We start from the raw sequence: 15,591 nt of genomic DNA on the forward strand, positions 1-15,591 counted from the left end.
ATTTTTTTTTTTTTTTTTATATATATATATATATATATATATATAATCACACAGAACATGAAACAACGGGTGTTACCATACACACTCTAACGAGAGTGATCAGTTAAGGTGAACTATTACCAGCAGGAGAGAGAGAAACTTTTTGTAGTGATAATCAAAATGGTCCATTTGCAGCAGTTGACAGGAAGGTGTGAGGAACGGTGTGTGGGGGGGGGAATAAACATGGGAAAATAATTTTACTTTGTATAATGACCCATCCACTCCCAGTCTTTATTCAAGCCTAATTTAATGGTGTCCATTTTGCAAATTAATTCCAGTTCAGCAGTCTCTCCTTGGAGTCTGTTTTTTGAAGAGGTTTTTTGTTGTAATATTGCAACATTTAGGTCTGTAATCGAGTGACCAGGGAGATTGAAGTGTTCTCCGACTGGTTTTTGAATGTTATAATTCTTGGTCTGATTTGTGTCCATTTTTTCTTTTACATAGAGACTGTCTGGTTTGGCCAATGTACATGGCAGAGGGGTATTGCTGGCACATGATGGCATATATCACATTGGTAGATGTGCAGGTGAATGAACCTTTGATAGTGTGGCTGATGTGATTAGGTCTTATGATGGTGTCCCCTGAATAGATATGTGGACAGAGTTGGCAACAAGCTTTGTTGCAAGGATAGGTTCCTGGGTTACTGTTTTTGTTTAGTGTGTGGCTGCTGGTGAGTATTTGCTTCAGGTTGGGGGGCTGTCTGTAAGCAAGGACTGACCTGTCTCCCAAGATCTGTGGGAGTGATAGATCGTCCTTCAGGATAGGTTGTAGATCCTTGATGATGTGCTGGAGAGGTTTTAGTTGTGGGCTGAATGTGACTGCTAGTGGTGTTCTGTTACTTTCTTGGTTGGGTCTTTCTTGTAGTAGGTGACTTCTGGGTACTTTTATGGCTCTGTCAATCTGCACTGAAGCTTTACTCCACTTATGGCAAAGTTTCATTGGACTGCAAATGTGTCCCAGTGGTCTATTTTCCTTGGAATGCAGCAGTTACCACTTGACAGCTAGGTGTTAAATGCTGACTCTAAAGGAATTATCACTTTCTCTTTATCCCCTGCTTCAATAACAGAGGAGGAGTAGGAAATGCCCAATGAGCCCAACTAAAAGGAGATATGCCAACCCTTGCTGCAGTTGCTTCCAATGGGTAGTGAAGAGGAGGCAGGTTGGTCTTGCAGCAGATGCTCTCTGGAGGGAATGAGGTTGAGGCATTTTTAGTAGTCATCTCAAAAGTGACAGTATCCTCTGCAAGTGCATGGAGTCAAAAGGAGAAAAGGAGGAACACCTCTCTGCTGTTATAACTGCTGATTCAGTGCCCCTTGATTTCAATGAGAGTTGCATCAGAGTCATACTTCACTATACGAAGACTGATCTAAAAGAGACTTTTTTTTTTTTTTCCTCCTCTTCTGTCTGATACACTGCATATGATCCCAAACCATGCTCAGGCATGTTAACATATGTGGCATGTTACAATTCAATGCAGTAATACGTAATCCAGTGCAACAGATGTTTTTTAAAAGGTCTGACTGTCTCCATTAGATAGGTAGTACAACTGCTATTACAAAATAGGGATCACCCAAACAACTTCATAGCAATGGGCAAATACGAATGAAATAACCAAATAGGAATGATAGATGCAAACCAGATGACAAATGCATAAGCTACCTAAAATGCAGTAGAGTGTTATGTCTGATCATTAGAAAAGTATGTGATTGTTCTGTTAATTCTACCTTGATTTAATATTAAATATTTTTTAATGATTTAGATCTAGCACAGGATATTATTAAACCCCATGTTTTGTGTGTGTGTGAGTATATATAATATATATAAAAAATCAGCTTCAGATTTGTAAGAGACACTTGAAAAAAACACTATCTCAGAACATACTGTCCCCTTCCACCTCCTGCTTCTGGCTTATATCAAGAGGCCATAATCCGCTGTGACATCATAAATCATAATGCCTCACCAGCAGCAGAGTCAGATACCAGAGGAAAGAATCACCAAGATTGCTAACCAAACAAGCAAAAGGAGTAGGAGAGTTTGTTATTAAAGAGAGCTTAAATATATTTATCTTCAGTGCTTGCACTGTGAGCACTAGCCCTCTCTCCCTAAGCACGCAGACACGCACTATGCCCTCTTCCAGTATTACACAGTGGGTAGGATACTGTTGACTCATAAGTTTCTTATGATCTGTTTTCTTCAAATTCTCATTCAGCAGAAGAAACATAATTGATCGCCCCATTAATGTAATTAAATGTCTCAAGAGAGCTGGGTGGAGACTTCATCCTTGAAGCCACATCGCTTTGAGGAAAGAAAAAATAACGACAATAGCCGAAGTACATAAACAGATGTTTCCATAACAACTAAGATAATTGTTATTTATTTCTCTTACAGGCTTCAATTTCTATCCACAGGCTCCAGTTGGAGACTGGGGCCTCAGTGTACTAGGCACTATATAAACAAGCTCTTCATTTGTCAATCAGCCTGGTTTGCTAGTTATTACATATGAGGGAAATGTGATGGGGGAAATTTGATAACTACTAGAAAACAGAATCAGTGAGTCATTACATTATTTAATTGAGAAGAGTTAATTCCATACAGTCTAGTCCAATGCTGGATTTCATAGAACCCACAACTCAAATGGGGCCAACTGAATGGAGTTTTCTGGTGCCCAGTCTTGCCGCAGCTGCTTTCAATGGGGAATGTAGAGGAGGCTAAAGACGTAGGACTTGTGCTTTAGTATCTGGAGAAAAAGTGGGTGGGGGAAGTTCTGGGTTCAGGCATAAAACCAAGACCGTGTATGACTCGGGGAGGATTTTTGGCTTCCTTGAGCCTCCACTGACTCTGCTAAAGAAATGGGTATGAAACTCACATGGCATTAAGAGTTGCTTCTTTTTTCAGTTGTATTTTGCTTGGCAGAACCTCAAAATATCCTTCTGACTCTTTCTTTCATGTATATTTTTGTATCTATTTATCACCACTACTAGCATTTTGTTTAGTCTTGAAGGAAAGATTGTCTTTCCAAAGTTGGACAATTTTTGCATCTACATCCATCAATGCCTGAGATATCCCTGACCTTAGTTAAACCTTACGTTTTCTAAATTGTACTCTTATGTTCAGCAAACCCTTAGGCGCTACATTGTTAAAAGTTTACATTGAAAAATCATTTATAATTGGTTTGTTTAAATTATGCCTTCTGCAAAACCACCAGGAAGGGCAGTATTAATTAGCAATGGCTTACATAAAGTCTAGACAATAAAAAAAGGTAAATCTTTTTAGCGTTTTTAAAAGCTTTTAGTATTTTATCAGTTATAACAAATGATACTGATATAAATTACATCTAAGAAAAAATGCCCAGCATAATCTACAACAAAGCTGTCTATATGAATAATTTATTTTTCCTTGAAATATTTTCATGGTACACACATCTTGCTCAAATAAAAATATGTTTATTATGAAACTGAGAGACCCAACAAAAATGTTAATTCCTTTTGCTGTAGCCACTTTGTGGGAGGATTAAATAATAAATGATAGTTAATGCATAATGCCCTAAGTTGCATTCTAAAATAGCTGGTTTAATGTAAGATATGTAATGATGACAATTACAAAGCATATTTTAATATACTGGAAGGCAGAGAATGTGAGAAATGTTTCCAGAGTTGTATACACAATGTCTGGGCTATATCCTCCAAACTATTAGCCAAGTGGATAGTTCTACTGAAGTTGTGGGGCTACTCTTAGGAGTAAGGCTCTGAAGGATCAAGCCCCTGTTTCCTAACTTCTAATGTAAATGGTTAACAGTAGCTTTGCAAAGTAGTTCAAAGCACAGATATATTAAAGAATCATTAATTTTATTTATTTATATTAAACAATGCCACAGTGAATAAGCAGAAGAGGTTTTGGCTTGTGACGCTCTGCACCAGCTGATCATATTTAAATTCATTAACTGGCAGTGACACAGCCACAAAACAGTAACAGTGTCTGGTTAATGCTAGGCAAAATATAATGGCAGTCAAAAAAATAAAGTAGTTATACTATAGTTACCTTAATTTAGAAACAGATTGCTCTGTGAACTTGGAGGAGATTGTCAATAGATCATGATGCTTTTATCAGTCTAGATCAGAACTTTCTCTCTAGCTGGGATGATGGGAGTGCATGTGCTGCAGTTTACTATCCTGTCATATGATGCTGGCAAGGTAGACTTCCTGGGTGGAAATGTGCGCAGGGTAAAAATGATTGCAAGCAAAATAAATTCTCGGGGCTGATTGGGAAGAAAGGACAAGCAGGCACCTACCCTATCCCAGGCTGTCAGCCTGAAGACAACTACCAACCTTATGTAAAATGAAATTGCTTACTTTCATCTGCCCTCTTTCTGACAGGAAAATGGAACAAAATAGAGGAAAAAAGGGGGGGAAGATAACCTTTCTTGATCCCTTTCTCTTGGTCTCTTCTTCCATCTTTTACTCTCACTTCCATAGCTTCCCCTAAATATATTTTTTTAGGGAAAACTGATCTACATATGTGAACACTTCCATGTCTTTTCACAAAATGCAGCACTCTGCAGCCAAACAGGCCATGTTGCATGTGGTTCTTTGGTACCGAATATTTATTGTTACCTCCATAGTATCTATGTAACACAAAGAAAATATCTCAAAGCTCCATCTAACAATGTTACCTTCATACAAGATAGTTTCCTTTTTCTTAAGGAACCCTATGAAAGGAGAGAAATTAAAAAAAGCTTGGGTGGGCAAGCGGGCGTGTGTGTGTGTACACATGTACAGTTAAACTCAAGCTTAGAGACATTGGCTAAAGTTCAGTATACAGTACATACCTTTATCATGTGAAGAAACTAAAGTTTAATTAAGCAATAGATATCACGGCACATGGCATTTTGTGGAATTTAATGATCATGTGGAAGGAGTTGATGGGCTTAAACTGAGTTTTGTACCATTACCTCCAACCGATCATTCATTTCCAGGAAATGGCCCAACCAAGTTGCTGAATTTTGTAGGATGAATTTTTTTTAAATACATGTTTAAAAGGAGCCCTTTCCCTGTTTTTTAAGCAGGAATTATGCAGTATAATGCCAAGTTGAATAGAACAAAGTATGTGCAACAGCACGCTCGTGAAGTGGGAGGAGATTTGAGCAATTATTCTATTCATCTTATTATTTCCCTTGGCATCCACCACATCAGCACTGTCAAAATGCACTGTCAACCAGTGCCATTGGGCAGTTGCCAATGGGATATGATTTTTTGCTTTGTATACATCTACAAGGTCTACCACTAGGAGCTCTTTAACAAAATAAATATACTCAGCAGTAAGTGTGTTTAAAAAGAATAACCAAGCAAGAAGCAGAAGTGTAAGGGACTAAGGCAGAGAAGAGAGAAAATTTAAAAACACTGACTGACAAATGTTCACACTTGTCTCCTCCAATCCACTTACTGCTAAATGCACAAGCACACCAAATGAGGCCACATTTCTCATGGTCACCTCTGAGAGGCACAAGAATACCTTTGGGTAAATATAGAACCAAACGCTGTGTTGCCAACCCCACATGTTCAACAATCATGAGTCAGGCCCCAGAAAGCCATGACACTCTAAAATATAATAAATACCATATTTTTATTTGCCTTTGTGGAGGCGTTAGCCTTGAAAGTTAATGTTTCCAAGCTTTTATTTGTAACCTGAAGGCTACAATCTCGATTTTTTTTTTTTTAAATGGTAGTGGGGTTTGTCACATAATCACATGACTCCAGGAGTCCAAACATAATGAGATTTGCGATTAAAATCATAGAACTTGACAACAGTGTGAGAGGAGACTAAATGTGATTATGAAGGCTGTAATGACAATGTTTGAAATGCACATTGGACCTGATGCCCACTGAAGTCTACAGAGAGACTCCTTTTGACTTTAGTGGGCTCTGGAACTTGCCAGGGATTAGGATATGTAGTATAAGAGGACTACTGTCATGTTTGGGTATATTCTTTGGGTGTCTGTTCTTCTAAAGCCTGATTGCTCTGTGGATTTTCTGTATGCCCTTCCCCTAGCTCTGAAAATTTAGATTGTTCCTTCTGGGCAGTTATCAGCTAGGCAAGAAGTCACCTTCTCTCTGAAGTTTATCACTGCAGAGTTAGCCCAGGCTGTTACTTGGGTGTTACCCTAACCCTTCTTCCCTATGCAAAGGCACCTGAGCTTGGTGGTACTTTCACAGCTAGGGGTGTTGGTTAGAGCCCGAGTTGTGCTTTCACTCAGGCTGGTAAACCACCCACTTTGCAGTGAGAACTCAGGCTAAATCACTCAAATGCTGACTGATAGTCCTCTAATACCTTCTTGCAATTTGTGCCCAGAAAGACAGACAAATACTCCCACAACTCAATAGGAAACAAATCATAAAGCAGCACAGCTTCCTGTGGCACAAAGAACCATGGAATAGATCCCAAAAGACCTAGCACCATACACAGGGGAGTACAGCACCAGTGCTTTCAGAATAACTTAGGTCCGGCTTTGCAGCATGTCTGCTCAGACCGGGGCTATGCTAACCTGAGTATTGAGACCAGTGGTGCCAATCTCAGCAGTAAAGACATACCCTGAGTGGTTTCTAAATAAACATGCTCCTGTTGTTACCTAACCTGTGGTCTGCTCTGTGTCTGTTTCCCTGCTGACACAACAAGCATCACCAAAAGAAATGAAACATGCCTTTTAACTAATGCTTTGGTGATAAAATCTGCAGAGTAGACAGGTCCTTAAGAACACTGGTCCTTTGCTGTCTTTTTGCCTTCCATTTATAATCATGAATGCTATGTTTTCTCTTATGCACATCAGTCTATATTATTTTACAAAAACCTTAAGGCCCTGTGCATATTATTACATTTCCGTTCTTCATTTCAACAGGCATAGAAAGATATAGCAAGACTCCTCCATTTCAGCCATCTGGCTTTACAAAGAGATGAGTTAGATACCTTAAAATAGAGACAGACAAATTCTAGTCTCTTAAACTGGTGCTACTCCATTCATTTCATGGGAACCAGGGTGTAATTGAGAGGAGAATTTCATTCTAGAAACAAAACACAGCGGCCATTATTGGCGCAGCAGTAGATTTCTCAAAGCTTTTAAAACATCAGAACCTGTTTTTATTGAGGGGGAACATTGGCCAGGACACGAGTGTTGTTCTCTTTTCTTTTCTTTTTTTAAATCCCCTGAGATTTTTAAATTCAACCAGCCTAACACACATGTAAAAGTGAGCAGAAAGGAGCACACGCCTTTGCAACAGAACCCAGGAGACAGAGGCCATGGCTACACTCACAGTTTTGCAGCGCTGGTAGTTACAGCTGTGGTCGTACAGCTGTGTACGGCCAGCGCTGCAGTGTGTCCACACTGACAGCGACCAGCGCTGCAGTGTGGCCACACTTGCACCAGTTGCAGCGCTGTTGTGAGTGGTGCATTGTGGGCAGCTATCCCACGGAGCACCTAGTCCCCATTTGTCGCTGTGGTGTGGGAAGGGACGGAAGGGCGGATCATCTGCTCTGTTCCAACCACCCTGCAGTTGCATCGCTCCCTTTCCGCCGTTTGGTGCCATTGTAGTCTTGCACGTGATTTCAGAGAGAAGGAGCCCGAACTGCTAGGACATGCTATGAATGTTGCCAGCACATCACGTCTGGCAGTGAGCTATTCCTTATCTCCAAAGTGACAGTAGAGACATGATGAAATAGATTCTCCTGACGCCCTGACACTAAATGCTTGTGGCAGTAATGGACGTGCTCAGCACCGTGGAACGCCGTCTTGGTCGCGGAAACAAGCACAGTGGGGGATCACATCGTCATGCAAGTCTGGGATGATGAGCAGTGGCTGCAGAACTTTAGGATGAGAAAAGCCACTTTCATGGACTGGTGTGCTGAGCTCGCCCCAACCCTGCAGCCAAGACACAAGACTGGAAGCTGCCCTGTCACTTGAGAAGCGCGTGTTATAGCAGTCTGGAAGCTGGCAACTCCAGAGAGACTACTGATCGTCGCAAACCAGTTTGGAGGAAGTCGACCGTTGGAATAGTGTATGCAAGTTTGCACCCATTAATCCATATCCTGCTAAAAGAAGCGTGACTTCTGGGAATGTGCTGAAATGTAGATAGATGGTTTTGCACAAATGGTTTCCCTAACTGTGGAGGGCAATATAGATTAGGACGCACTATTTCTATCTTGGCACCACGCCACCTGGAACGTACATTAATCGAAGCGGTTAATTCTGCTATGTTCTCCAGACGCTTTGAGGATCACCTGTGGGCGTTTTCACTGACATTTACACAGGATGCATGGAAAGGTGCATATGCAAGCATCTTTCGGAACAGTGAGCATGTTCAGAAGCGGGCAAGGCACGACTTTTTTCCCTAGACAAAAATCACAGAGGAGACATCGAAAACTATGCCCATTGTGATACCTGGGAACGCCTCTACTCCTTAATGCCTTTTCTCATGAAACCGTAACAGAGCTTGCATGGAGCATAGGAACCGTTTCAACTACAGCTGACCGGTTGCAGAATGGAACTTGTGAGTGTGCTTGGCCCTTGTTAAAGGGGAATAGAAAGTCTCTCGGAAAGTAGGACGTGGGAAAGCAGCATCCCAGCGATATAACTGCGTGTTGTATTCTCCGATATAATTTGATGAAGGGTAAGGGTGAAACCTGCAGTACGTAATGGACCTCCCGAGGTTCAACGTCCTGGAGTGGAATTTGCACAGCCAGAGATGCAGGTGCTACTAGAGAGGCCCAGCACAGCTATCAAGGATTAGGGATCTTTAAAGGAGCACTTTTGAGCTGAAAGCCAAAGTAATGTTGTGGACGGTGCCTTTCCACAGCAGTTAGGTGCAGTCCCACAGCATTATCTGCAGTGGTTGCAATATTTGCAGTGCCTATTTATTTTTCACTCTCTACAGTATGTTTAACTTGCTGTAATAATAAAAACCTGTTGCTAAAAGATCAAAGAAATCCTTATTAAAAATAGCTACATTAAACAGGAAAGGGGATACGGTATGACGAGTACAGTCCACAGGTTAATGTTCTTCCTTGAGGCCTCTGCACGACTGCTGTCACTTAGGATTAAATATCGCTTGGTATGGGGTTGATGCCATAGGTAAGGTCGTAGTTATATGCAGGGCCTTGAGGTGAACATAGTGGTTGGGCGTGCTGGTGGTTGAAGAAACCAGGATGCTGCAGAAGGGTGTTTGAGAAACAGTGGGGCACAATGGTGAGTTTTTGGCATGGTGTAAGCAGCACGGTATCCCTGCCGCGTCTACATGATCTCTAATGAGTCTGTGGCGTTTCCATTAGCCTTAAGCAGCCATCTGTGGTTTCTCTTGGCTGCTTCTCTTTTAAGGCTTCTGTTTCTCCCTTCACTGTATGTAAACTTTTTATTTTCTTGTGGAATACAGATTCATGATACTGCTTTTCAGCATTGTCTTCCTTGATTTCCTTGGTTTTTTTTCTTAAGTTTCGCAGTCTTTCAGAAGTCTTGCTGCGAGCATTACTCAAGGTCACTTTTAAAAAAAACACAAAAATAAAATGTAATACAGAGGCAGCATTGTTTTAAGAGTTATTTGTAGCAATCATTTACACACACATTGTGCCATAGCAAACTGGACGCGGCTGCAGAATAGAATACCACATGGTGAGTTTGAACACCATGCAGCTCACAGGGGTGGGGTGGGTTGCCGTTTCTTCATCTCTATGAAGCCATGGCGTTTCTTGGACTTGTGGAAAGCTACAGTTCAGGGAATATAACACAGAGCCATCTTACACACGCTCACAGGGTGTGGGGGGCTGACTGTTTCTTCACTCTGGAAAGCCAGGGGTTTCGGACTTGTGAAAGACAAAGAGCACTACAGAAATCAATCTATTTCCACATCTAGGCATGCTTGCAGACACCATTAGCCCCCTGCTCCCAAAAATTTTCCATCCTTATAAATAAAAGCTTCTTTACCGGAACAGGCTCCTCTGCTGTTCCTCACTACCAAGCCCCGGGGGCTCGACTGGCTTCCTCATCCCAAACACTTATGAGATTCCTGCAGCTCGCATGCCTCCATGCTGGGGCTCGTTTGGGACGCATGGAATGCATGTCAACTAGATTGATTGATTGCACTCCTACGCCTGGCTAGCAAACAGAAGGGGATTTTAAATTTCCCGGCATTTAAAGGGCGGGTCACCTGAGCCCAGGGCAGTGGAGTGCTAAGCGGTGACCAGAGAGGCTGAAAAGGTATGCTGGGATAAGTCCTAATACCCTGGAGGCCAATTACAGCGCTGGTGAGTGTCCACACCTGATGACCAGCGCTGCATCAGCAGCGCTGGATTCGCTACACCCGTAACGGACCCAGGTGTACAGCCAACGCTGCAGACAGGGAGTTGTAGCGCTGGCTGAGCTTTGTAAGTGTGGACACCTGCTAAGTTGCAGCGCTGAAACCTCCTCACCAGTGCTGCAACTTGCAAGTGTAGCCAAGGCCAGAGGTGGGAAAAAGTTGTTAAGTAGGTTTGTGCACATGCTGGTATGAAAACTTACCCAACAATGTCTGTGTGCTTTACCTATGCTGGCTCTTTATTCTGATAGTTGGGTATAGTTGTTAATAGTCATTCAGAAAGAAGACAAATAAAAAGGATACAATTTTGGAAGCATTACTATCTTAATATAGCTATTTATGTTATAGAGTTAAAGACTAGAAGGGACCTCCCAATTATCTACTCTGACCTCCTGTGTAGCACACACCCTAAACCCATCAACCAAAATAAGACCAAAGAATTATATTCCTCAGGAGAATGGGCAGTTATGTGCTCCAGGCAGAGCAGAGAATAGGAGGGACCAACATGCAACAGTACTCGAGGCCAGTGGCGCCAACTTTCTCCAGCGCTGGTGGGTGTCCGCGCCCCCCTACCCTGACTCCACCCCATCCCGCCCCTGACTCCACCCCCAAAGTCCCCCCTTCAGCACGTGGCATTCCCCCTCCTCCTTGCCCCACAAATTACCTGCGGCTCAAGGGCTGGGAAGGAGGAGAAGCAAGATGTGGCATGCTCACAGTGGAGGCGGAGGTGAGTTGGGGCACCCACCAATTTTTTTCCGTGGGTGCTCCATCCCCCGGGCAGCCAAGGCGTTGGCACCTATGCTCAAGGCCCCTGCTATGGCAGGGAAATGATTACATGAAATATTCCTGGATAATCCTGGCAAGTGACCCACACTGACACGCTACAGAGGAAGGTGAAAACCCCTTAAGGTCACTGCCTGGGGGGAAATATCTTCCTAGCTCCACCTGTGGCTGTCAGTTAGATCCTGAACATGCGAGCAAGAACCACTAGAATCACTTGATAGATGAGAATTCTGGATGCTTCCTCAGGGCTCTGCCATACCCTGCCCAATGTCCCATTTGCAGCCAGGCCATCTCTGATGTTTCAGATGAAGGAGATGGTTTTAAAAAAAACAAAACAAAAAACCTCTCGAAATATATGGGGCAGCAAACCCCTTTCTGGACTCTTCCATGGCTGTCTGAAACCCTGACGCATGAGCTTTAGGAACATAAGGAACAAAACCAGAAGTGAACCCGGGCCTATTACATTTAAGTGGCACCTAAAAGTTAGGACCTCGCTGTGATGGGTTCGGTCACAGAGATCCTCCTGGGACTGTCACCTGATGTGCTGAAATTACCTCAGAGCTCATTTTCCCTGCCAGCCTGGGACTCCAGAACCCTGCCTTGTTGAGCCAGACATGCTAGCCTGCTGCAACACAGACCCAGGTCTGGTCCATGCCCCCAAAGCTGCAGACTAAACTGAAAACAGCTCAGCAGGTTACTTGCCTCCAGACACACAGCTCCCAATAAGATCCAAACCCCAAATAAATCAATTTTACTCTGTATAAAGCTTATACAGGGTAAATTCATAAATTTTCTGCCCTCTATAACACAGAGAGAGAGAGATGCACAGCTGTTTGCTCCCCCAGGTATTAATCACTTACTCTGGGTTTACTAACAAACAAATTGGTTTTATTAAGTATAAAAATTAGGATTTAAGTGGTTTCAAGTAATAAAAGACAGAACAAAGTAAGTCACCAAGCAGAAGCATGCAAGTCTAAGCCTAATACGTTAAGAACCTGATTACAGGTAATATCTCCCCCTCAGAGATGTTCCAATAAACTTCTTTCACAGACTAGACTCCTTCCTAGTCTGAGCCCAATCCTTTCCCCGTGCAGTCCTTGTTAGCTCCAGCAGACAGTCCCATGTGATGAGCCAGGATTTTCTCATGATTGGCAGCCTCTTTTGTCCTGTTCCACCTTCTTTTTATAGTTTTGGCACAAGGTGGGAATCTGTTATCTCTCTGGGTCCCCATCCGTCCTTCTAAATGGAAAAGTACCCAATTTAAGATGGTCACATGTCACTCTAAGACCCCTAGTCTCCATTCCCCATGGGATGGCCCACACATACACAGGAAGGCTTTCAAGTAATTTAAGGCCATTTACAACTGATTGTTTTTGGAGCACCCTTAATGGCCTCCATTTAATGTTTACATCAGTGATACAAGTTCATATCTTATTCTCCTAACTCCACATATAGAAATAATACATGCAAACAAATAGGATGAACACACTTAGTAGATTACACTAAATACCCCTTGTATGGTGTCATTAGAAAGCTTGTAAAGCATATTCCAATTATGTTATATTCATAAGCATATTTCCGTAAAGCATATGGCATCACACTAGCTGTGCAAGGCACTGTACAAATGTAAGAAAAAGATGGTCCCTGCCCTCAGAAAAGTAAAATCTGAGTATAAGATGAGGAATAACGTGGATATGGTGAAACAACAGGGGGAAGCACAAGGTAACAATGAGTTCTCGTAGGGTGGCAATGTGGCTTAGTGGATAAAATACTGGACTGGGACTCGGAAGAGCTGTGTCTTATTCCCACTCTGTCTCTGGCCTGCTCACCTTGGGGAACTCTCACCTTTTCCTCAGTTTCCCCACCTGTAAAATGGGAATAAGGTTAGTGTAAAGTTCTGAGATCAAAGGCAGTGCATGAGAGCTAGATATTATTGCTACCTTGCAGATAATTACATGTACATAACTGTAAAATTATCTCAGGCCTTACAATCATAAAATATATGCAAAAAGGCATAAACACAAACTCAAACCATAAGTAAAAATACAAGACATAAATTCATGGCTCACTTTGTAAAACACCTTTGCCGTGCAAACCACATCTTCTTAGACTTTTGGCACTAAGCTGTCTTGATGCTTTAGTAAATGATTATTTGAAGTCCTCCTTCCCTCAAAATTATCGGTCCTGTCCTGAAGCTTGTATGACAGCTCCCATAAGCTGCTGAGTTTCACATGATTTCAGAGCTCCAACTCCAGTTGTGCATCTTTTCAAGCCCATGTGCTATAGAATCTTAAGATGCAATCATGACTCTGTTGAAGCCAATAGCACAAATCCCACTGACTTCAATAAAGCCAGCATTTCACCCACAGTGCCAATAAGAGTTGGCCTTGGTTAAGCCTTGGATTAGGGTGACCAGACAGAAAATGTGAAAAATCAGGACAAGGAGCCTATGTACGAAAAAGACCCAAAAATTGGGACTGTCCCTATAAAATTGGAACATCTGGTCACCCTACCTTGGATTAATTTGGTCCAGGAAGTCTGAAGGCAGAACCTTTATCATTAAAACTCCTTAGTGAAAGAATGCCCTAAATTCAAAGACTTCACCACAGGCCATGTACACAAGATAGTGTTTCTCATGTTACAGTGTCATGTCAGATGGATGGCCTGTGGAAAGCATTGATTCATGTCATGCTGAAATTGTTTCTCGAAATATTTGCTGGATTTATTTTCTACTGTATGGTCATTAAGGAATTCCTACAACTCCTGGAGATTTTCCTAGTACCTACTCTAAAGGCACTGTATTCTGCTTTAGGAGCTCACTACAAATGACTGGCTAATGCAGTTCCCCAGGTGACTTTTATACGCTTTGTCTTTAATTACACAGATGAAATGGCCATCAAGCATGAATGTGTTGTCCTTTTATCAAAAATATTTTTCATTTTCAGTTTAAAAATACCACATTTTTAAAGTGATTTTTATTATGGGCATTTCTACTGCCCTTCTTCTTTTGGTACATACGCCAAGAACTTCAAGTAGTGAGAGTTATTTTACCTCTGTATTTGGCACTGGTATGGCCACCGTTGGAATACTGCATCCAGTTCTGATGCCCACAATTCAAGAAGGATGTTGATAAATTGGAAGGGGTTCAGAAAAGAGCCTCGAGAACGATTAAAGGATTAGAAAACATGCCTTGGAGTGACAGAGTCAAGGAGCTCAATCTATTTGGCTTAACAAAGACAGGTTAAGGGGTGACTTGATTAGTCTGTAAGTAATTACTTGGGGAAAGATCTAACATGATCTAATGGGTGAGTGTTGAAGCTAGACAAATTCAGACTGGAAATAAGGCATACCTTTTTATCAGCGAGAGTAATTAACCACTGGAACAATTTACCAAGGGTCATGGCTTTGACTAACAACTTTCAAATCAAGAGTGGATGTTTTTTGAAAAGTTCTACTGTAGAAATTATTTTGGGATGTTCTCTGTCCTGTATTATACAGGACAGAGGTCAGACTAGATGACCACAATGGCCCCTTCCAGCCTTGGAATCTATTAATTGAACTCCTCCCTTCAACCCCCAGCTCCCCACATATGTACACACAGCCTGAAGGCAATCATGCAAACCGCTGAACTAGCACTTAGAAGATGAAACTGCTCAAGTCACAGTTCTATTTCAGGTTTCAGAGTTGCAGCCGTGTTAGTCTGTATCCACAAAAAGAACAGGAGTACTTGTGGCACCTTAGAGACTAACAAATTTATCTGAGCATAAGATTTTGTGGGCTACAGCCCACTTCATTGGATGCAAGCAGTGGAAAATACAGTAGGAAGGGGGGTGTGTGTGTGTGTGTGTATATACACACACACACACATACATATATACACACACACACACTCTCTAACGAGAGTGATGAGTTGAGCTATTACCAGCAGCAGAGAAAAAAACTTTGGATTATATATATCTTCCTATTATATTTTCCACTGCATGCATCCAATGAAGTGAGCTGTAACCCACGAAAGCTTATGCTCAAATAAATTTGTTAGTCTGTAAGGTGCCACAAGTACTCCTGTTCTATTTCAGACATCTGAGGGTACTTAACGATAGGGTGGAGGAACACAGGAAGAACATGGCATCATTTCATTAACAAAACCATACCGCCCAGTTTTGCAGTATAATGGGTAAACAATTCTTCTTGTGCTCCACGCTAATCTTAACTGTGAGCTCTGTTTTCCCACACAAAACATGAGGCAGTGACTTTCATTAAAAGGTTTTATAAAAGTTTAAAGAAGTTAGAGGAAGCCTCAATTTACAGCAATTAATTAGAGTAATAAGCACGACCAGGAAAGGCCTGTTTCTACCAATAGAATGACAAGTGGCAGAAAAGTTACAACTGCAAAGATTTCCAATATGCCAAGAAGTAACCAAGTATTCCAAATATATTG

This window comes from Chelonoidis abingdonii, chromosome 19 (assembly GCF_003597395.2).
Source record: "Chelonoidis abingdonii isolate Lonesome George chromosome 19, CheloAbing_2.0, whole genome shotgun sequence".
Lineage (NCBI taxonomy): Eukaryota > Metazoa > Chordata > Testudines > Testudinidae > Chelonoidis > Chelonoidis abingdonii.